This window comes from Schistocerca cancellata, chromosome 8 (genome assembly GCF_023864275.1).
Source record: "Schistocerca cancellata isolate TAMUIC-IGC-003103 chromosome 8, iqSchCanc2.1, whole genome shotgun sequence".
NCBI classification, from domain to species: domain Eukaryota; kingdom Metazoa; phylum Arthropoda; class Insecta; order Orthoptera; family Acrididae; genus Schistocerca; species Schistocerca cancellata.
Genome location: NC_064633.1, coordinates 77,936,804 through 77,960,637, shown reverse-complemented (window position 1 = coordinate 77,960,637; position 23,834 = coordinate 77,936,804). Strand labels below are relative to the sequence as shown.

Below are 23,834 nucleotides of genomic sequence, written 5' to 3'. Positions count from 1 at the left end.
GTACACGATAGTTTCATAATTTACACCCGCCAGTGACATTCTAATTTGTTACCTGCTTGTTGACAGGAGAAACCAACTTTCCACCTCTTGTTTCCCGTATATATGACATAAACCTTTTATGAGCTTGTTCACTAATTTCATAACGCAATGGCTGACACGCCCTGAACCTGATAAAGAAACGTACAAATTACTGCAGGCCAGCGCGACGGCAACCGGTTGCACGGAGCAGCTGCATTAAAAATGTGTTGGAGGTGGTAGGAGAGAGGGCAGTAGCCCCCTAAACCGCTAATCTCAGCCAGCAGCGGAGTGTCGTGTGGTCGGCCCAGGGAGACGGGAAAGTCTGTCTGCCGGCGCACGAGCTGAAGCCACGCGGCACGCCTCCTCACAGCAGCGTTTCGGCGACACTGGCGCATCTCGCGCTGCGCACGTCGCTTCTGCCGTGGCCGCGTCCACTGCCGTGCTCGTGTTGCGCTGCCACTGCGACTGCGACGTGGTTCGCCGAGTCCGCAGTGAAACGTACAAATTACTGCTCGAGTCCAGGTTCACCGTGTCACTCACTTTTCTAACATAGGGGCTGTCATTTGTACTTGCTCAGGCGCTGTTATTTTAACAATTTGCGACGTCAGTTGAGTAATGTGCACCAAAGTGCTTCGGATCAGTAGGGAGATATCTATTAAATAACATAGCGTTAGTGAACGGCCGAAAAATGTTAATTAACGTACTTTTGAAAATAATAATTTTAAAACTGTTGTAAAGGAGCGAATACCGCCCTTATTGAGCTGGAACAGTCGACGGCGCTACGGCGACTGCAGCACCGGCCACGAGAGCAGTCCAGCAGAGCAGCTCAACTGCGCACGGTACCTACTCGGCGTGTTCCCGAGCCGCGGAAACAGCCGACTCTGTTCAACTACGACATCCTCTTCCATTCTGCTTCTACTTTCATACACTTGCCACAATTTTGTTTCGTTTTAACACAATGACTTCAGCACCTCGATGTACTACGTATAAACGCCGATGTTTGCTAACACGTTCGTCCACATTGCTCTCTTATAATATATTAGTGACGACGTACGGAAGATGAGCGCAACACGTATAACCGAGACGTTCTGCAGCTACTGTAAGTATCGTAATACACTTTTATATCTGTCAGCCGTTTATTTCAGATGTATGTATGTATGTAAGATCAAACGTAACAACACTTTATTTGGTTTAACTGTTCAAAAATGGCTCTGAGCACTATGGGACTCAACTTCTGAGGTCATTAGTCCCCTAGAACTTAGAACTAGTTAAACCTAACTAACCTAAGGACATCACAAACATCCATGCCCGAGGCAGGATTCGAACCTGCGACCGTAGCGGTCTTGCGGTTCCAGACTGCAGCGCCTTTAACCGCACGGCCACTTCGGCCGGCGGGTTTAACTGTTCTGGAGATATTCGTGCCTTGATCGAAACTGTTGGTCGTCATAAATACGAATGCGACATTTGACTGAGGTTCGAAATATTAGTTTGGTACATCGAACTATCCGCAGCTGTGGCTAGTTTATCTGAATATTAGTTCCAAGTTCTTCTCACTTTGACTTACGAGGTCTATGTTCTCTGCTAACTAAAAAGTTACTGTTTGTCTTGTGGGTGAGAACAGTTACTACTCACCTGGACTTTAGTTATTGCTTGCAACCAGACATCTTTCGGTTAAATATTGTAGACATCTACAGTGGTCTAGAAGTAAACAAAGTAAATAAAGTAAATAATCCTTTGCTTAAAAATACAAAAAATAAAAATACTCGTACACATCATGTGTGTCCCCATTAGCACGCCGGCCACCGTTACGCTCTAACGTCGCACTCTCCTGCTAAGACGAAGAGCAGCGATCAGCAATGTCCTGACATGACGCTAAATGAAAACTTAGAAAATAAGTTTGAGACCAGAAGAGCTTACAGGATAGCCAGTCAACGTACAACAGCGTAAGGTACATAAAGCTATTGTGGGCTTCACCATTTACTTCTAAATACACTCCTGGAAATTGAAATAAGAACACCGTGAATTCATTGTCCCAGGAAGGGGAAACTTTATTGACACATTCCTGGGGTCAGATACATCACATGATCACACTGACAAAACCACAGGCACATAGACACAGGCAACAGAGCATGCACAATGTCGGCACTAGTACAGTGTATATCCACCTTTCGCAGCAATGCAGGCTGCTATTCTCCCATGGAAACGATCGTAGAGATGCTGGATGTAGTCCTGTGGAACGGCTTGCCATGCCATTTCCACCTGGCGCCTCAGTTGGACCAGCGTTCGTGCTGGACGTGCAGACCGCGTGAGACGACGCTTCATCCAGTGCCAAACATGCTCAATGGGGGACAGATCCGGAGATCTTGCTGGCCAGGGTAGTTGACTTACACCTTCTAGAGCACGTTGGGTGGCACGGGATACATGCGGACGTGCATTGTCCTGTTGGAACAGCAAGTTCCCTTGCCGGTCTAGGAATGGTAGAACGATGGGTTCGATGACGCATTGGCACCAAGGCAGAAGCGACTCTCATCGCTGAAGACACGTCTCCATTCGTCCCTCCATTCACGCCTGTCGCGACACCACTGGAGGCGGGCTGCACGATGTTGGGGCGTGAGCGGAAGACGGCCTAACGGTGTGCGGGACCGTAGCCCAGCTTCATGGAGACGGTTGCGAATGGTCCTCGCCGATACCCCAGGAGCAACAGTGTTCCTAATTTTCTGGGAAGTGGCGGTGCGGTCCCCTACGGCACTGCGTACGATCCTACGGTCTTGGCGTGCATCCGTGCGTCGCTGCGGTCCGGTCCCAGGTCGACGGGCACGTGCACCTTCCGCCGACCACTGGCGACAACATCGATGTACTGTGGAGACCTCACGCCCCACGTGTTGAGCAATTCGGCGGTACGTCCACCCGGCCTCCCGCATGCCCACTATACGCCCTCGCTCAAAGTCCGTCAACTGCACATACGGTTCACGTCCACGCTGTCGCGGCATGCTACCAGTGTTAAAGACTGCGATGGAGCTCCGTATGCCACGGCAAACTGGCTGACACTGACGGCGGCGGTGCACAAATGCTGCGCAGCTAGCGCCATTCGACGGCCAACACCGCGGTTCCTGGTGTGTCCGCTGTGCCGTGCGTGTGATCATTGCTTGTACAGCCCTCTCGCAGTGTCCGGAGCAAGTATGGTGAGTCTGACACACCGGTGTCAATGTGTTCTTTTTTCCATTTCCAGGAGTGTATTTTGACTATAGAATAAAAAGTAATATTATAAAACACTACATATCTCAAATCAACGTTTTATAATTATGCATACTTCCTTGTAGAACGCTCAACTGCGTGTATAACACTTATGTGGACGATGTTTCCATTAATAAATCTTCAACATCATAACAACAAACAGTTATTCTTCTCTATAAGGTAAACAGCATTGTAACTGGGAAACAATGGCTGCAAACGTTGGTAAAACTAAAATGTTTCTAGTGGTGGAAATACAAGCGTGTTACACGCTTTGTCCAGTAGCGCATGTATTTCCACAACGAATCGAGTTCCTGGGCTAAGGATGGGAAGCGAAAGGTGCAGCAAGAGGAATCTCTCACAATATTACGTCCTTTGTACGGACGTTTGGTTTGCAGCAATTCGTAAACACGTGACGTCATTGCGAAGGCAGCCCTCAAGGGGCTGCAAAATGATTTCGCCACTGTAGGTGTGGTATCGCACGCAGACAGATCATTCCACCTTCCACAGGAGCCTTAGCTTTTTAAACTGGAGCAGTGGAGACAATAGCGCGATAAGGAGGTAGATCGCCTTGTTTGCCGCGCCTGTATCCCCAGATAAGAGGACACTTGGCGGCACAGACGCCGGGGGACTGCTTTCGCCAGCCGCCGTGGCACATCCGCCTCCAGAGCTCGACTACATCCACCAGCTGAGCAGGCCAGCTTTGTCAGCGCACCGCACGGTGGATAGGCTAGCAGCTACCAAAGTTTCGACATCAAAACAAAAGGCCAGCTGACGATCCGAGCTGCAGCATCTGTCAAAGATTCGAGAATACTACCTGGATACAAAAGAAACGAGACTGTTCGAACTGGCTGTCGCATCGTGTAGGCGCACCGCTGTTTTCCAAGGCTGAATTCTGCCCGTACGCCGTGACGACCTTAATCAAAATCTGTGGTGCACTTTCAATATATTGATTGTGGATAACGAACTGCGACTGTGATTTAAATTGGCGATTTATCTGGTAATAAATATGCGAACGGTCGCTTTTTTTCAGTTTTTTAATACGATTTATTTAACCATACACATGCAGGCTCATCGTCAGACTGAGGTGTTACAAGAACATTACGCTGCCGACCAAGTGTAGCTACAAGCACTGCTGATGCTCATGGCGGAGATGAAGGAAATTTAGTAATCGGTGACGAAACGTTTACGAAACAGAATTTTTTTTATGTTTTAGGTACTTACAGTACACTGTCGTATGGTATCCATATCAAATCTCTTCCTATAACGTACATTATTAAGCTACGAACACAAACGTAGATAGTATGTAGCAGCACTTAGTTTCACACTGATTCACAGAAAATAACACTGGATGTTTTTACAAAGAATATTCATATGACAGATATGACTTTTTGTGAATCGGTGTAAAACCAAGTGCAGTTAAATTCTCTGTAAATTTGTGTACATGGCTTAAAATTGTACGTTATAGGAAGACATTTGATACTGATACTACGGATACCACAAGACAGTGCACTGTAAGTACATAAAACATAAGAAACTTTCGGTTTCGTAAACGTTTCGTCACTGATTGCTATATTTCCCTCATTTCCGCAACAACCATAAGCTGCATCTCCACTGAAGAGCCAAAGAAACTGGTACACCCGCCTAATATCATATAGGGTCCCGACGAGCACACAGAAGCGCTACAACATGACGAGCCATGGACTAGACTAATGTCTGACGTAGTGCTACAATGAATTCGTAAGAGTAAGAGCGGTTGGAGATATCTTCTGAACAGCATGTTGCAAGGCTCAATAATGTTCATCTCTGGCAAGTTTGGTGGCCAGCGGAAGTGTTTAAATTTGGAGGAGTGTTCCTTGAGCCACTCCGTAGCAATTCTGGACGTGTAGGATGTCGTATTGTCCTCCTGGAATTGCCCAAATCCGTCTGAATGCACAATGGACATCAACGGGTGCAGGTGAACAGACAGGATGCTTACGTACGTGTCACCATCCAGAGTCTTGTCTAGACGTGTCGGGAGTCCCAAATCACTCCAATTGCACACGCCCCACACCATCACAGAGTCTCCACCATCTTGAACAGTCCCCTACTGACATGCACGGTCCGTGGATTCACGAGATTGTCTCTATGCCCGTACACATCCATCCGCTCGATACGATTTGAAACGAGACTCGTCCGACCAGGCAACATGTTTCCAGTCATCAATGGTCCCATGTCGGCGTTGACGGGCACAGGCGAGGCGTAAATCTTGTGTCATGCAGTCATCAAGGGTACACGAGAGGACCTTCGGCTCCGAAAGTCCACATGGATGATGTCTTGTTGAATGGTTCGCACGCTGACACTTGTTAACGGCTCAGCATTGAAATCTGCGAAAGGGTTGAACTTCTGCCACGCTGAACGATTCTCTTCAGTCGCCGTTGGTCCAGTTCTTGCAGGATCATTTTTCGGCCGCAGCGATGTCGGAGATTTGATGTTTTACCGGATTCCTGATATTCGCGGTGCACTTGTGAAATGGTCGTACGTGAAAATCCCCACTTTATCGCTACCTCGGAGATGCTGTGTCCCATTGCTCTTGCGCCGACTATAACATCACTTTCAAACTCACCTAGATCTCGATAACCTGGCATTAAGCAGCAGTAACGGATCTAACAACTGCGCCAGACACTTGTTCTATATAGGCGTTGTCGACCGCGCGCCGTACTCTGCTTGTTTACCTATCTCTACCTATACCAGTTTCCCTGGTGCTTCACTGTAGCTACACTTGTTCCACAGCGTAATGTTCTTGTAACACCTCCAACTGACGATGAGCCTGCAGTGACTCCAAAACATGTTTGTGGTTGAATAATCGTATCAGAAAATTAAAAAATGCGACTGGTTGCATATTTATTACCAGATAAATCGCCAGTCTATGGTGTACTTCTGGGTGTTCTCCTCATACGTTTTTTTTTCATTTTAAACACAGTTTTCCCACGAATGACGAAGTCGTTTTCTTCAGGAGCTGCGAGTTTTCTGTTACGTGTACTCGCTGCCTCAACCTCAACCAGACTGTGGACTCCTGTGGTTCTCGCGTCGCTATTTACAGCGGAGTTCGATTCCCGATGCCTGCTACGCTCTTTAGGCGTTCACAGCCTGCGCTGATATCCCGTGAAATGCAAATTCTCTCAGCGTTTTCCTGCTCTGCTAGATGTGTTGGCGAGATATTTTTATAAATTGCATACCAGACCCCAAGTCTCGTTTAAATTGAAACCTCCATCCCTCGATAGGGTGGTGAATTACTGTGTCCCAGACATTTGGCGTTTGCACCGCGATGCTCATCGCATTTCATTTCACGATTACATTCGAGGCAGTGGTCGGCCACGACTAATTTGCTCGGTTGTTTTTGTGGATAGTGTCGCTGATGTTATTGCACCTCTCCTCTATTGTTCTACAGTTACCTTCAGAAAAAACAGATCACTTTGAACGACTAGAGACAGGCCATGTACATTAGTAGGTTCTGCAGAAATAATAAGCATTTGAAGCATGTCGGCCCGCGACTTCGAGGTCAACATCGATATCGCGGCACGACACCACCTACCGGTAAGATGTGCCTGCGGCTCCCGTTGTCGCTATAAGCCGAAGGTAATGGATCAGGTGACTCGAGCAGACGTGCAGGATGCCTCGGAGAGGTATCACGAACCGCAGCGACAGATCAGTGAGTTTGAAAGAGGACGCATTATGGGGCCGAGAGAATGTGATGCATCCATCCGGGAAATCGCTGCTCGTGTGGGACGAAGTGTTCCGGCAGTGCAACGGGTGTGTGCAGAATGGTGGGTGCCCGTAATGCCGTACAACGTGACGAGGCGGGTCAGCTCCCAACACGCAACGCCCGTAACGTTCCCCCCTCCCCCCCGAGAGCTCCATACGAATGACATTGCGCTCTAGTGGAACAGTGGAACACGTCGTACACCATCAGGGGTGACAGGCCACGGAGTACATCTGTATTGTGCCCTCTGCTCAGACTCACTCAGTGCCCTTCAAAGTCTCTGTGCGCTGTACACTGCCCATCCCATAGTGCAGCAGGCCCAGGAAAACTGTCACCTGCTCACTCTTGGTGGAGCCAGTGTGCCGTTTCTGTGGGTCCCTGGACGTGTCGGTCTGCCAGGAAACGAGACTGCTGTCGCTGCTGCCGAGGCTGCAGTCCTCGTACCTGTGTTCCCTCCGATGATCTCTGTGTTGCCGTCTGTCAGGAGGTGGCGTCCCTTTGGCACCGCCAATGGCCCTCCCTTCACAGGAATGAACTTCGACTTACTACACCTCTCCCAGCGACACGGACGACGTCCTCTCGGCCCTACCGACGGGAGGAGATTATTTTAACTCGGCTGCGTCTCGGGCACTGCCTCCTTTTTAGCCATCGTCATCTGCTAAGTGGCACTACCCCACTGCGCCCAAGTTTTAACTGTCCGCCACTTCCTGACGGAATGCCCTTTTTTTAACCACTTACATTCTCGCTCGGGTGTGCCGTCTGATTTATCAGCCTTTTTAGCAAATGACGCGCCGGAAGTCGACCGCGTTTTACTTTTTATCCGGCAAAGCAATATGGCGAAAGCCATTTAATTTTTAGTTTTGGACCGTTTCTGCACGGTGTCTTTTTTAGCCCTTTTTCCACGCGCCTATTTTTAGCTGTCTTCGTCTATAATGTCAGTTGGGACTGACTTACAGTCGTTTAACTCCTCTCTGTGTTCGTGTTCTACAGTTTTCACTTGGGCGCGTGTGACCCCGGTTGTTCTTTGCGTCCTAAAGCCAAACAAAACCAAACCGTCGCCGTTTATTACGGCACGGGTTACGTGCGCGTCTTTGACTTCTCCGTCTACCCTTGACGAATGTGCAGAAACATGCTAGAAGTCAGTGGTGTATGGAACACGTCATTGGGGACAGAAATAACGTCAGATTGCGTTTTCGGACGAATCCAGGTTCTGTTTGTTTAAAAATGCTGACTGCATTATGGTTCGCCGCAGACAGAGGACTACATTCGCACAAGACGTACAACGGCAACTCGAGGCCTCATGACGTGGGGTGCTGTCGGGTGATGCGTGTCCAGGGCACTGTGACCAGCGTGACCTACGAGAATCACTTTCTGCGACCCACAGCTGTACCCTGTATGCAGAACATCCCAGGCGCTATTTTCCAGCAAGACAACGCACGGCCACGTGTTGCTGCACCGACACGTGCCTTCTCGGTGTCACGGGAGGTCAGACGGCCTTTTGTCCTGGCCCGCCAGCTCACCACACTCGTCGCCAGCCGGAAACGTGGTGTGGCGTGGTGTGGTGTGGTGACAGGACGGGCGCAGCGCTGTGACCCAGTGCCGACCACCACAGACGAACTTTGGAACCAGGCCGCTGCAACATGGATGGTTGCATCACGAGACGCCATTCGCGCCTTATTCGCGTCGGTGCCATCACTCGTGGAACAAGTTATCAGGACCCATGGTGGACTCTGTTCCTACTGGGCAACAGGACACGTGCTGAACCGAGGTACATACTAATGTACATTCCGGTGAATATGAACGTTCTACCTCCAGTCGTTCGAGGTGTTCTGTTTTTTTCTGAACATGAGTGTACAATCGTACGAAAAGCTATACGCACCCCCCCCCCCCTTTCGGAGACATAGATCATTAATATTACAAAGAAGACTTTTCATCTTAGTTGAAGGCAACAAAATACACTGGATGCCATGTTATCATAGGAATCTATCAATCTTTCCGGATATTGGCTGGTATATGATAGATAAGCGATTTTTAGCTTCTCTTCCTCGGACTCAGTCATATCGACTTTTTCAGGGATTCTTCATTTTGGCTGCAACGCTAGCTGAATTTTACAGCCTGAGTATCCATTCCCTCTGAACACTATTCGTAGGTATAATTCTTCATCGAAGCTATCTTTGTCCGAAAGTATTCGAGCTTTATGGACTAGAGTCTTCAGCAGCGATCATCTCTGTGGTGCATATTGATGGCTCGAGGCGAGGAGATAGAGGTTTTCTACATACATCAACACCCTGATATGTCGTACAGGTGTGTTGCAATTGTAACCTTCCATGTACCGACCGGGAGGTCACCTCAGACATTGTTTAGAAATGAACACATGTTTAGCATTAACTCTACCTGCGGGTAGAGCGCCGCACTGTAATGGATCACAGCATTTCAGCTGAAAGTAAAGCACTAGTGATGACGCATTAGAGACTCTCTGGAACAGTAGAGTGAACATCCGTGGGTCCGCATCATCGCATTACAAGCAGAAGGCTTATCAGCCTGCGAAGTTGCTTCCTGTGAGCACCGGAATCCTAATGATGCGATGCCGAAAATGTGTTGAGAAACTACACCGCACAGGCAGCCCACGTTCCACGTGTGCACGAGATGGTCAACGTCTAAGACTTTTGAGTGAAAGGAACCGTGGACTGAATGATCCAGAATTGAATTCGGCTTTGGAAGAGGCTACAAGGCGTTATGTATGGCATCAAATCGTTAGGAGACGATTGCATGATCCGAATCTCCATTCCCAACGACCATGGCGAGTACCATGTGGTACATCACAACGCTATGGTCTCCGTTACAGATGGGCACGAAATTATGCGTAATAGGCGCCCCAGGATTGGCGTCCAGTGTTGCTTACGGACGATACTTGAATGTGTTTGTACCCTGATAATAGCAGACAGCGTGTTCGGATACAACACGGTAGCATCGAACGCTTCCAACATTGCATCCCACTTGTGCAACTGGGTGGTGATGGAGTGATGTTCTGCGATGGCATGAAGCGTGGCCACTGTACACCTCTCGTGGTTGTCGACATCTTTCCGTCAACATTTTGTGGACAATTTTCATCTTGATGGATGATGACTCGCGTGCTCATCGTGCTGTTCTCGTGAACATCGTTCCTTGAACACAAGGGAGTGATCTACATATTCCCTGGACATGTACCCAATCCAACATCTGTCGCGAGCTGTTTTTTGACGTCGGCAACAACCGCGTATTCCGCGCGACTTACGCAGAATCGCCATTGAAGAGTTGGAGAGTTTGGACCGAGACTCGATGATCACATCGATGGTATGTCACGTCGCGATGTATTCAAGCAATACAACATTCCACCACTTATTGACGTTGTTCAGGAGTGCCGTGAAAAAACCCCTATGGGAAATTAACGACTTTGTCGTTACACAAATTAAAAAAAAAATTTAAAAAATCTGGACGCATTGCAGATGAATATATACGCATACTCAGAACCAATTTTTGTTTTCTGTGCGATGAATTTCCAAATAAAGTGGCGAAGCAAAACTTTTGATGATGTGTGTGTGTACACACAGTGACCTAGGAATCTGTTTGTCAATCTTTTAGTAACACTTCGAGGAAGGGGGGGCTGGCTCTGGCTCTATTTTTCAATTTCCATCGTGAATTTTGTCTTAAGAAGGGTTCCCTCCATGTGACCAAACTTTTTATTTCTTCCCCTTGAACTTTAGTTACCAAACCACATTTCTCCTCTGCTTTCTATACTGATTGTTCAACGAACAGATCGAATAACGTCCATGTACCGATAAAAAACACGTTGTTTTCAACTTAACGATTTCTAGTGCCTTTGCTTAAAAAGGGGTCCACGTATTGGTTCGTCACGTCATCGGGTAGTTTATAATATTTTTCGTCGAACTGGATAGAAGTTGACGCCAGAAAGTGCCTAAAAAGTTTTGTGAAACAGTCTTCGAATTTTTTCAAGTTTTTTCGAAGGCATGAGAAAATGGAAATGCCGTTTTGATTGTGGACGACCAGTTAACTACGAACGCGTTCTTGAGCGCCGTCGCAAGAAAAAATCAGTGAGACATCAGCGGAAGATCACGGAACACAACATGCAGAAATGATTTGACCAGTTGAAGGATGGAATGTGTTCTACTTCGATAGCAACCACAACTGAAGGTATTTGGTAAGTATGCAAATTTACAGCGTCCCCCGTCTCAAGTCCATTGTGTCAGAGTTCGTACACATCACTTTTCCGCAGAAAACAATTTTGCTCAAGAAAATCATCGATTTTTATCGATTTATCACCACGCATTTCAGAGGTGGAGTAAGTAGTGATTATGAAGGTCTGATCAAAGGTAATGCCTCCAAATTTTCTATGTGAAAATTCTTAAAGCTTTTTAAATAAAACAAACGTTATTAACATTATAGATCTTTAATCTTCATGTCTACACATTTAATTCTAAACAGAGTCACCGTGGCGACGAACGCATTTCGCCCAACGAGAGACCTGTTTGTTTATGCCGCCACTGTAGAATGTTTGACTTTGTTGACGGAGCCACAACCTCACCTCTGCTTGCAATGCTTCATCACTATCGATGTGAAGTCCTCGCAGGTGTTCTATAAGTTTTGGACACAGACGACAATTGGATCGGGCCAAGTCGGGACTGCACGAAGGACGACGGATGGCGGTGAGCCCACGGCGCCGCACTGCTGCAGACTGAGCAGCGCTCGCCCGCGGACTGCCACTGCCGTGCCGGCGGAGGGCAAGAACTCGTCTGCGATGACAACCACTGTCACAGCACGCTCTCGCTCACGCACCGACGTAGTTACGTTACACCCCGCCATGTGGCGCACTACAATATCGAGCGCTCTGGCGGCAGAAGGCTGCGAATACATAGACATGAAGAATACAGATGTAGAATGGTAACATCGTTTGTTTTACACTCCTGGAAATGGAAAAAAGAACACATTGACACCGGTGTGTCAGACCCACCATACTTGCTCCGGACACTGCGAGAGGGCTGTACAAGCAATGATCACACGCACGGCACAGCGGACACACCAGGAACCGCGGTGTTGGCCGTCGAATGGCGCTAGCTGCGCAGCATTTGTGCACCGCCGCCGTCAGTGTCAGCCAGTTTGCCGTGGCATACGGAGCTCCATCGCAGTCTTTAACACTGGTAGCATGCCGCGACAGCGTGGACGTGAACCGTATGTGCAGTTGACGGACTTTGAGCGAGGGCGTATAGTGGGCATGCGGGAGGCCGGGTGGACGTACCGCCGAATTGCTCAACACGTGGGGCGTGAGGTCTCCACAGTACATCGATGTTGTCGCCAGTGGTCGGCGGAAGGTGCACGTGCCCGTCGACCTGGGACCGGACCGCAGCGACGCACGGATGCACGCCAAGACCGTAGGATCCTACGCAGTGCCGTAGGGGACCGCACCGCCACTTCCCAGCAAATTAGGAACACTGTTGCTCCTGGGGTATCGGCGAGGACCATTCGCAACCGTCTCCATGAAGCTGGGCTACGGTCCCGCACACCGTTAGGCCGTCTTCCGCTCACGCCCCAACATCGTGCAGCCCGCCTCCAGTGGTGTCGCGACAGGCGTGAATGGAGGGACGAATGGAGACGTGTCGTCTTCAGCGATGAGAGTCGCTTCTGCCTTGGTGCCAATGATGGTCGTATGCGTGTTTGGCGCCGTGCAGGTGAGCGCCACAATCAGGACTGCATACGACCGAGGCACACAGGGCCAACACCCGGCATCATGGTGTGGGGAGCGATCTCCTACAATGGCCGTACACCACTGGTGATCCTCGAGGGGACACTGAATACTGCACGGTACATCCAAACCGTCATCGAACCCATCGTTCTACCATTCCTAGACCGGCAAGGGAACTTGCTGTTCCAACAGGACAATGCACGTCCGCATGTATCCCGTGCCACCCAACGTGCTCTAGAAGGTGTATGTCAACTACCCTGGCCAGCAAGATCTCCGGATCTGTGCCCCATTGAGCATGTTTGGGACTGGATGAAGCGTCGTCTCACGCGGTCTGCACGTCCAGCACGAACGCTGCTCCAACTGAGGCGCCAGGTGGAAATGGCATGGCAAGCCGTTCCACAGGACTACATCCAGCATCTCTACGATCGTCTCCATGGGAGAATAGCAGCCTGCATTGCTGCGAAAGGTGGATATACACTGTACTAGTGCCGACATTGTGCATGCTCTGTTGCCTGTGTCTATGTGCCTGTGGTTCTGTCAGTGTGATCATGTGATGTATCTGACCCCAGGAATGTGTCAATAAAGTTTCCCCTTCCTGGGACAATGAATTCACGGTGTTCTTATTTCAATTTCCAGGAGTGTATTTAAAAAACAGCTTATAGAATTTTCACACAAAAAATTCGGAGACACCTTCGTACATATTGGAATTTACTTATTACATGGACATGCATACCTGTATGAATGCAAGATGATTCCAAACCTTCTTGCCACTTTCCCGTTTGGCAAAGAGACGGCACACGCGCGTACTCCAAGTAAATTCCACGATGCAAAAATACCTTGATCCATCTGGTGACCAGTGACGCTGAACAAGCTGCATTGGAAAGCAGCACAGCAAAGGAGTTGCAAGACCAGTTGGTCGAAATGGATAGTGTCTCGAAAAGAAGTTGTACGGTGAGCATCAACAAAAGTGAAACAGGGATAGTGCAATGTAGTCGAACTAAATCACGAGATGCTGAAGGAATTAGATTAGTAAATTGAGTATTAAAAGTAGTAGACGAAAACTGATAATTGGGCAGCAAAACAACTGATGGTGGACGAGGTAGACAGGTTAGCAATAGCAACAATAGCATTTGTGAAAGCGATAAATTTGTTAACATCTAATATAAATCTGGATATTAGACACTTTTTCTGTTTTCTAGCGTTTTAATGGAGTGTAGCTTTCAACGTAAGTGAAACACGGACGATATTATAGTTCGGACACGAAAAGAATAGAAATGTGTGTCGCAACTCGAGTAACAGAAGTGATCTGGTTACTGAGGGAAATGTGTGGGGATAAATATTGTGGAGGGAGGCCGAGGGTCGTCTACGGTGGCGAGGATCGAACAGATGTAGTTTGCAGCAGTTAAGCGGAGACAAAGTGGCTTCTTGCACAGGGTCGGCTGGCGTAGCGAGCAGCATCGAACCGGTCTTCGGACTCGAGACCACAGCAACAGTAACACAGAATCCTAATTTATCCGTCTGAACAAAATAGTGCAACTAGAGAACGTTAACAAGTCGTACAAACGAAGCAGCAGCGGTGGTCGCTTGACTACGTTACTGTGCAACCCGTGCCGACATTACAAAAGGAAAGCCACCGTTAGCGCCGCCGCCTGTGCCCCAGCCGGGCTGTGACGTGCGCGCCGCCCTCCGGCTGGGGGCGTCATTAAGCCCCGCCGCTTCTATACATAGTGTGTGGGAGCGGGAGCGGCAGCGCGCCCCCCCCCCCCCCCCCCTGCTAAACGCGCCGGAACTTAATCCCCAGGGCCGCCGCGGGACCACGCAGGCGGCCTGGGGGCGACGTGTGGAGAAGGCGCGCCACGCGGCCACGCCAGCAAACTCGTCGCCCACCCTGCGCGCCGGCACATCGCAGCCCCCCATTCTCCCTGCCTCAGTGCGCTCGGCACTATACACCGCTTTAAACTACCAAATATCTGCTGTACATAATTCTAGGCAGATCAGATATCACCATAATTATCATCCACTATAAGTATTTGTTACGCAGCCGATTTGCGACTACGCGAACTCTTCAGCCTGTCGAAGATGAACCTTCGTACGTACCTCCTTTCTAACGGGTTGACGTCAGAGTAATTGATTTGTCAACCTAAGAGCACGGTGATGAAACTTACAATGGTACGTACCAGTTCGACAACGTGTCACTATTTCCTCGTGTTCCTACTTCTCAATCTGTTCCTCCACGCTTACGTAATTTATGGAACGAAAAATATTTACCTATTACGTTGTTGCATAACTTTGCTCAGTTTTTGTTTTACATGTAGGTGTTCTGGTTGTAAGGGTTTGTTTATCGATTGACATTTGTTTACTGCTGCTATTGGAGTTCACATATTGTTATTTTGTCATTTGGAGATATTTAGTGCAGCTGTGGGCACTAGAAAATGGAGTGCCAAGGGCAGAAATCGGTACATTTCCGACATGTTCTTTTCTTTGAGTTCAGTGGAGGGGTGAACACAGCGGAGGCAGCCAGAAGTATTTGCTCCGTACACGGGGACAGTGCCACTGGACAGAGCACGCCGAGGAACATCGTTCTCACCTTAGTGACTCTCCACATTCTGAGAGACCAAAGGGGGTTTGATGAAGGTCTTTCAAACGCATTAATCTACAATGACCACGTCACTGTATTCGACAACTGGCAAATGTCATCCACGAAAGACAATGTCATGCATCTAGTGAAACAGTGAGAGTATGGCGTACTAATTGTTTCCCAAAGCGTAACCACCACTGCCGACATTCACTGTGAACATCGTGCTGAGGCAATCCGAGAACGACGACCAGTAAGACTGCTTGAAGTGACGCTACTCCACCACAGCCCCGCCCGCAGTCTCCTGGAACCACAAAAACGCTATACAGGAGTTGGGTTGGGAAGTCATTCCGCATCCACCTTGTTCACCTGGTCTTGCGCCATCAGATGTCACCTCTTCCACTTTCTCTATCGAAAAACCTTCAGGGAACTTCCTTTCCACGTGAAGATGCGCTCCGGAAATTGATCGACGAGTTCTTTCCCTCAAAACCATGCGATTTCTACAGTCGCTGACTTGAAAAGTTATGTCAGTGTTGGTAGAGTGTTCCAAATACTGAAGGAGAATATATTATTCATGGCTAAATTCTCTGTTGTGTGTATCTGTTATGTTTATTAAACTCATGGAAAAATTCTACGAACTTATCCACCAACCTAATACATCTGTCCTCCGCAAGTGGAGGGTACATAGTGTGCAATGAAACTCCTCGCCCCCCCCCCCCCCCAATATTCCTTTTACTCAGGAATCACACTCTTACACTGACTTTTAACAAAACCGTCACGAACAGTGCATCTCTTCTTTGAATCTTTTCTATCACTTCCGTTTCCTTTGTAGGGTCCCAGACTGTTTAGATTTTGATTGCTGCAAGAACATGTCGTTTCAAAGCCCAAGTGCATTAAAAATCCATCAAAATGCGTCGATTTTGTTATAAAATGATATTCTCAGGCCATCCTCGCTTCCTTCAGACAGTTTGATGAATTCGTGAAAATAGTTAGCCGCTCCAGCAAGGTGTACGGACGGGTCGCTATTTGCAGCGTCGTACCCGGTAACGATCGGTCTTCCTTGGTTTGGAGGCGAGTGCAGGATCTAAACCAGGGACTCAGACGATTCTGCGTGCCTCGGGTGCGAATTTCTCGACCTCTGCTACCGGACGGAGAGTCGCACAGGCCGCCTCAATCGGCCAGCCGCACAATGCAGAAGGCAGGCGGCTACTCGTGTAGCAGAGCACGTGTGGCGTGACAATGGGGTTTCTTTAAGTTGGAGGAACCCCTCCTTAAGATCATTGATGATTTGCTGCCGAAAACGAAGTTAGATCAGAACTTCTTGCACAGCCCAATGATTAGACGTTAGCATTATCAGTAAACTGTGAATAACAGCGAAATTCTTAATTCAGTTTTGAATATACCGGGTGAGTCACTAACTATGAAAGTATGATAGGAGCTGAAACGTTTGTGGGACAAAAGTTGCATGGGACAACGGGGGCCATAATATAAGGTTGGTTATTTGTTGCTAGGTGGGGTCGCCTCAGAGATTTTTTTTTTAAATGGGGTGCTATAGTTTTGTACTTATTTTCTGGTAGCGGCTAACGAGACGAATCTTGTGATGTGTAACAGTAAGGTCTTTGAAGGTCAACGAAGGTCACAAAGGTAGCATGAACGTCCATTTACAGAATGTTTTCGAAGTGATGGCCATTGGTATCAATGCAGTGCTGCAATCTTCTTATAGTGGATTGAGTAGTATCCCTTATCACATCGGCACTTATCGAAGCACAGACGCTGAGAATTCTCTCTGGCATATCTTCAGATGTAGTTGGAAAGTCTTTATAGACAATGTCCTTTACGAATCCCCAAAGAAAAACATCCAGAGGCGTCAGGTCAACTATGCCACTTTCCGCAGGAAATATTGATTTTCAGCTGCCCAATAAGGCATGTTATGCAAATTAACATTTCCATGGTTCGTGAATGTAGCTTTGTCAGTAATAAAATCAAATTAATAATTGTGTCATCCCTCTGAATCTGAAGTTGAGCCCATCGGTAGAATTCAATGCGACGCATACAATTCGTACCAGTTAATTCTTAGTGGAGACTGATATGTTAAGGATGATATTTATGGCGATGCAGAACACAAACAACACTACTCTGGCTCTTACCAGATTCCCTTGCGATCTGACGCGAACTAACATAAGGATCTCGAACCACAGTGGCAAGAGTACCAATTTCCGTTTCCTCGTTTGTAACTTTCTTTTCCGGTTATTTTCCGATGCGTTAAAGATTCTGTTGTTATCAATTTATCGTACACATATTTAAATGTACGACGTGCAGGGTGCGTACGTTGAGGATATCTTTCAGCATATAAGTCTCTAGCTCTCACTGAATTTCGTTGGCATTCTCGGTAAATGAGAAGCATACCAACTTTTTCTTCGAAGGAATACGTCATTCACATTCGCTTGATTCGGCGATACTAGTCTTACCGTTCCTATTAGTGTTGTATTGCGAAACCGCCGAATAGTGTTTACATGTCAGTGGCACGTTCGATGGATACGCCGTATTCGGCGGATATTTACTATTTGCACTATATACGAGAGAGAATTGTCAGAGCATGTCCGATAAGTGCCAAGTAATAAGGAATACCACTCAATCCATGATAAGAAGATTGCAGCACTGCATTGATACCAATGGTGATCACTTCGAACACCTTCTGTAAATGGACGTTCATGCCACCTTTTTGACCTTCGTTGACCATCAAAGACATGACTGTTACACATCGTTGGATTGGTCTCGATAGCCGCTACCAGAAAATAACTACCAAACTATAGCATCGCATTCGAAAAAAAAAGTTGACCTCTGAAGCGACTCCACCAAACAAAAAAAAAAAACAGCGTCATATTATGGCTCCCGTTGTTCAAATGGTTCAAATGGCTCTGAGCACTATGGGACTCAACTGCTGTGGTCATCAGTCCCCTAGAACTTAGAACTACTTAAACCTAACTAACCTAAGGACATCACACACATCCATGCCCGAGGCAGGATTCGAACCTGCGACCGTAGCGGTCGTGCGGTTTCAGACTGTAGCGCCTTTAACCGCTCGGCCACTCCGGCCGACTGCCCCCGTTGTCCCATGCATCTTTTGTCCCACAAACTTTTCAGCTCCTAACATACTTTCGGAGTGGCAATAGTTAGTGACTCACCCTGTATATGCAAGGATATTCTAGACGTCAATGGTGGCGGCATTTTTATAGCCGTAAAGAACTAGATAATATCAGGGAAGTTCATAATAGAACCCGAATATGGAACTAACTTGATAAAGTATGTACAAACGTGAGTCAAATGTTCTAATGGGATAGGATGTCAGAAAACGTCGCGCAGATTGTTGACAGTGCTGTTATGGCTGTAAAAGTGAAAATATGGACGAAAATTTAAATAACTCCAGACATTACACTCAATCAATGCCTGTGTGACTACGTAATTGCATAAGTTTTGTAGATGAGCTTGGAATGTATACAAACATTTAAGAAATGTAAACGTTGGAAGCATTTTTAAATATTTGCACGAATAAAGTATTTGGTATCGCTCTACTCTTGTATTTTAGGAAATTGTGTTCGATTCCTGCTCAGGGATATGTTTCTGAGGTTGTGCTCGATTGCTGTTCAGCGATATGATTCGAACTGCTCACAAATTTATGAAGCTTTGTTTTCTATCTTGTCTAGGGGAAAATGGATTATAAAGTTTTCTCCTTCATTTGTTACGTGCCCTTGAAGCCAATGGCGTCTCCACAAAGTTCTTACGTATTTTCTCCGTCCATCTTCTGTCTGTTATCAGAACTGTTTCGCACGTGTCCAGGTTTGCAAACAAAGTACGTGCAGAACTTACCAGCTGGTTAAAACTGTGGGCTGGGCTGGGCTGGGCTGGCACTCGAGCCGGGAACCTTTGCCACTGGCGGCCAAGTGCTCTGAGAAGTGCTCCAGGCACGACTCACAACCCACTTCACTTCCACCAGCACTGCGTCTTCTGCCTTCCCGTTTTCACAGGAGTTATCCTGCATACCTTAGCGGACTATCGCTCTTGGAAGAAAAGATTCTGCGAAGATATGGCTTAGCCACAGCCGCAGCCCAGGGTATTCTCGCTCTACAGCGGATTGTGCGCTGATCTGCAGTGCTTGTGGAAGCAAAGCTGTGAGGGCGGACAAAGGAAAGGCTCGGGGTTCGAGTCCCGACTCGAGGCACAGTTGAAACCCGCTAGGACGTTACACAACAGCGCATGTTCCGCTGGATAGTGAAAATTCATTTTCAAATTGTGTACGGTTGACGCTTGTGATCGTCTCTGTGCGCTCACCAAGACCACGTTGTTGTCAACGTTTGCGTTCTCGTCTCTTGCAAGACGACTTTAAGATGGGAGTTCGGTTAGTAACACAATGGCAGGTGGCTACGAATGTGCCACTTGCGGACAGTTTAATACGTTGGCCCACAACACACACATTCGGGAGGACGACGAAGATTCAAATCAACGCCTGACTATCCTAATTTAGGTTTCCGTGATTTCTCTGAATCGCTCCAGGTAAAAAGCGGAATAGGGCCTTTGAAGGAACAGGGTCGATTTCCTTCCCCGTCCTTAAACAGAAGAATCTGACCTTGTGCCCCGTCTCTAATGGCCACATTGTCGGCAGTCCGTAAAATCCTAATCTTCCTTCCTTGTGACGTAGGTAGCCTCCATTGAAAGGATTTGTGTTTTGAGGAACCTCTATCAACATATCATAACCGGCAACCGCCGAACTGGGAAAAATGATTGTGACGTCAGCTCTTCGATACGTCTTCATCACTGCGTCTTTATGGGCTCAGAAATCCGGTTTCTCAATAACTCGATTTCTGGATACAGCTTCTGGTTGTTCTTGTAAAAGCTCCGCTATCGATTCCGGAAATGTGAATTTGCATGCCGGAGATCCTACCCCTCAGTCAGTTGACGCTCCATGTGGAAGCTCTTTCGCATTTTAGCCGCGACTTGGTTCTCAGGTTGCTACTTGTTTCTTAAAATCTTGATTACCTGGACGAAATGATTATGTGTGGACTGAAGCAAAACAAAAAGTACTGCACTGATTAAGCAAAACCGAAATGCGAAGGTGAATCACCTATAACCAACGTACCAAGCGCTTTGATAAAATCATGCAAGGCCTCAGACGCTAAGTGCGTAAACTCGAAGTCGGTAACGGATTTTTTTTTTTTTCGATACAGTCAACCAAAACAAAATATGGCCGTTTGTGTTGTACATTATAAACATTCCTTATCACGTAACAACAGTCGTTCTTCAATAATGCCGTCATTGGCAAAATAGCAAAATTAAACTACTTGCTAACAGTTCGCAGCTCGTAGTCGTGCGGTAGCGTTCTCGCTTCGCACGCCCGGGTTCCCGGGTTCGATTCCCGGCGGGGTCAGGGATTTTCTCTGCCTCGTAATGACTGGGTGTTGTGTGATGTCCTTAGGTTAGTTAGGTTTAAGTTGTTCTAAGTTCTAGGGGACTGATGACCATAGATGTTAAGTCCCATAGTGCTCAGACCCATTTGAACTAACTTGCTAACAGCCTCCTCATATACTATGTAGCTGGCTAATTTGTAGATTGCTATACGCATTCTTTTTTGGGGGGGTGACGTAGTATAACGTTATATAGTATTTTTCTTGCTTTTATTGTTAGTAAAATTGCTTTTACTAGATATAATGAATTAATTATGCACTGAGGCAGTAATGACAAAGAAAGGAGTTTTATTCTTAAAATGTGAATCAATACTGTTTCAAAATGTGTAGGAAGGAGTATAAATTACAATATCTTTGTGATTGATCTCTATCGTTTGTCTTTCTTCTACTGTCACTTCCTTTGTTATATTTCCTCCTCCTGACATTGGTCTGCTATGATGTATGTATTATTGTAAACATATGTAAGTGGGAACAATTATTCCGTTCAAGAAATGACTCTTGTTTTATTATTTCTTAACATTAATCTTTTTAATACATTATTGACAGGTTCCTAAGTGGAAATATTGATGAGTCTTGTTTCACGAGCGCAAATAACAGAACTGAACGACATTTGTTTAGACAAACTGTGTATCATCCGATTAAAAAGGCCGGATTACGCAGTGCGAATCGAACTAGCACACAAGATGTATTCGAAATCTCCACGGTCACGAAACTACTTAGCCAGGCTAGTTATTCCGAGAGAATAATATTTAGTGTCTTAAAAATTTTAATCCGTAAACATTTCATCAGACTAATTCGCCCGGTTCTAATTACGGTCAGTTAAAATACGTTCCCATACACAATCAATGGCTCCCGAGAAAACACTCCATAATTCTTTCTTCTAATTATTTGTACGTTCGGAAGTTTTCTAGCCACTCAGAGTCTCCTAAATGTTCCAGCGATCACTTCTAACTTGTTTGGATCCAGTCGCGTGTAATAAAACAGTTTCACATACACTACCTGACACTGACATGATCGTTAACCACCTCTTTGTCAACGACGCGCTCCTCCCCCTCTCCAATTCACTGACGTCCGTAAGGGAATCGTACCCTCTCTTTATTAAAAATTTACCCAGGTGTAAATAACGTCACATCATTGTGTTCACTGAAGCGGAACAGCTGGTTTGCAGCCGCAACTCGCCTTCACAACTGACGCTCGGAAAACAGTAAGCAACTGACGCTCGGAAAACCGGTGCCAGACCGGGTTGACAAAATTGCGCTGGCCTAGCAAGTAAATAAGGCAGCGAAAATCCATTTCCGGAATTAGAGTTTCGTGTTCCGCAAGTCGCATCGCGTGTAAACGCGGTGCTTGAACACAGTCGGGCGACCAGGAAGTTGGCGGGTGGGCATTATAGCGGGGAAGGGAGGCACGCCGCGGCGGCGCCCCGTGACGGGGACACGCCCCACACGTGCTGTGGGGTGGTAGGGGGGGGGGGGAGGAGCGGGCAGCGCCGCAAAGCGGAACCGGCGGTGGCGCAGGTGCGGCGGGCGCCGCTCTGTCCCGTTCTCTCGAAAGTCGACACGACGCTCTGCGTTTCTCGCCATTACTATCACGTCCATTCGATTTTCCTCCCCTAGTAACGCTCTATCCACTACAGTTCCCGATTTAGAGTGTAAGATTATATAGCAGCGCGCACGTTACTTTTTACTGGCGGGATCAGCATTTGCAGTGTCCCCCACGGGCACTGAGATTAGTCCTACCCTAACAGCTTAAAAGGGAACACAAGGGTAGAATTTTTTAGTCCAATTTTTAATGGCTTAAAATGTTTCTTAGAGAAACTATTTTTAGGATTCATTTATGTAAAGCGTGCATAAAAGTTAAAATATGTTAAAACCGCGATTTACTGCATGGGGGTCTGGCACATTCGAGTGCTCGAATGCAACCGATGTAATACCATAGTAGTTACCGACGGAGTAGGGGTCTTGTTAGTTTCGAATAGTATCACAGGGGACATTAGTATCAAATGGCTCTAAGTACTATGGTTCAAATGGTTCAAATGGCTCTGAGCACTATGGGACTTAACATCTGAGGTCATCAGTCTACTAGAACTTAGAACTACTTAAACATAACTAACCTAAGGACATCACACACATCCATGCCCGAGGCAGGATTCGAACCTGCGACCGTAGCAGCAGCGTGGGGTTCCGGACTGAAGCGCCTAGAACCGCTCGGCCACAACGGCCGGCTGACATTAGTATCAACTAAAACGCTGTTCCGAAGAAGATCTCTCTTCGTAACGTGATTCGTTTGAGGTAATCAGTCTGAAAGCTTCTGCTTATTTTCATGTACGCTTGTCATTTCGCTCGTTTTTTTTTTATTTTATTTATTAATACGAAGTAAGGCGCGAGTAGTTGAAAATGACAAACAAACGTATTTATACGGATTGTAAAGGTTCGAAAAGTAATCGCAATCCTGAAAACAACGCTTCGATTGCTAAACGGGAAAGAGTTAATTGATAAATTTACTCAAAATGACAGTTTCGACGCCGGCGAAAAACGGGCAACTGTTTGGTGCCGGCACTGCCGATTAAAGGTTTCATCAATTTCAATATTAAAAAACACAAGCTGAAACGTGAAACGGAAGGGTTTTCAAAACAGCATTTACTAAGTTGGCTGATTAACTATACATACCGTTACATTATATCTTTTTGTGACTTGTCTGGCGGTTTTTTTTTTCTTCCTGTAGTACGTAGAATTTTCGCGACATATTTTGATTACGATTTTTGGTGCACGTTTTTACGACGACTTTTTAGTCGAAAGAATTGACTCTTCTTCCAGAGCGGCACATTTTGTTTAAATATACATACGTACTACGTTAGACCTTACGATCAGTTTAAAGTAGGCTTTTGAAATTTTGTTCTAGGTTGAAAATTGTGGCGTTCAGAGCTCGCTCTCTGCGAAGGCCTTTCGTCGATGTCTTGTAGGGGCCGCAGGGTGCAAATTTTTCAATTAAAATATAATCTTCAGGGTGTATAATAAAGGTTTAAAGTCATTACTTAAATCTGTTTGTTATTTTATTGGAAAAAATCATGAA

At 46.9% G+C, this 23,834-nt stretch overlaps 1 protein-coding gene across 1 annotated transcript in view; it reads right to left on the bottom strand.

Annotated features, from left to right (window-relative positions):
- Positions 1–23,834, bottom strand: part of LOC126095368 (uncharacterized) — a 561,268-nt gene that overhangs the window by 355,397 nt on the left and 182,037 nt on the right. The gene's annotated exons all lie outside the window — the stretch shown is intronic.